The sequence below is a fragment of the Penaeus monodon genome, chromosome 20 (assembly GCF_015228065.2).
Source record: "Penaeus monodon isolate SGIC_2016 chromosome 20, NSTDA_Pmon_1, whole genome shotgun sequence".
In the NCBI taxonomy this organism is placed as follows: Eukaryota; Metazoa; Arthropoda; class Malacostraca; order Decapoda; family Penaeidae; genus Penaeus; species Penaeus monodon.
This window is the reverse complement of record NC_051405.1, coordinates 37,350,192-37,350,880: the sequence shown is the minus strand read 5'-3', so window position 1 is coordinate 37,350,880 and position 689 is coordinate 37,350,192. Positions and strand designations below refer to the sequence as shown.

Below are 689 nucleotides of genomic sequence, written 5' to 3'. Positions count from 1 at the left end.
AGCTTGATTTGACCCTGTCTTCTCCATCCCCACCATCTCTCCTGACTTTTTCCCGCTCCACCACCTCTCCTCCCCCCTCCGCCACCTCTCCTCCCCCCTCCACCACCTCTCCTCCACCCTCCACCACCTCTCCTCCACCCTCCACCACCTCTCCTCCACCCTCCACCACCTCTCCTCCACCCTCCACCACCTCTCCTCCCCCTCCACTACCTCTCCTCCACCCTCCACCACCTCTCCTCCACCCTCCACCACCTCTCCTCCACCCTCCACCACCTCTCCTCCACCCTCCACCACCTCTCCTCCACCCTCCACCACCTCTCCTCCACCTTCCACCACCTCTCCTCCCCCTCCACCACCTCTCCTCCACCTCCACCACCATCTCTCACCCATTCTTCACCACCTCTCCTCCCCCTCCACCACCTCTCCTCCACCCTCCACCACCTCTCCTCCACCCTCCACCACCTCTCCTCCACCCTCCACCACCTCTCCTCCACCCTCCACCTCCTGTGTTGATATGCGACTCCATGAAATCCCGGGGACATGCATCAGCTAGGCGTGGGCGTGCGGGAGAGCGTGGAATCTGATATCTTGCAATAAAGCTCACTGGAGCATCGCCATCTTAAGAGAAACAGATCTTATTGGCTTTTGGGATTTCCATCTCTTGTTCCGAATTGATTTGGCGGCTGTGG

General features: G+C 60.5%; 1 protein-coding gene across 1 annotated transcript in view; it reads left to right on the top strand.

Annotated features, from left to right (window-relative positions):
* The window catches only part of LOC119585989 (serine/arginine repetitive matrix protein 1-like), a gene marked incomplete in the record, with an annotated part of 14,897 nt that overhangs the window by 4,204 nt on the left and 10,004 nt on the right, over positions 1 to 689 (top strand).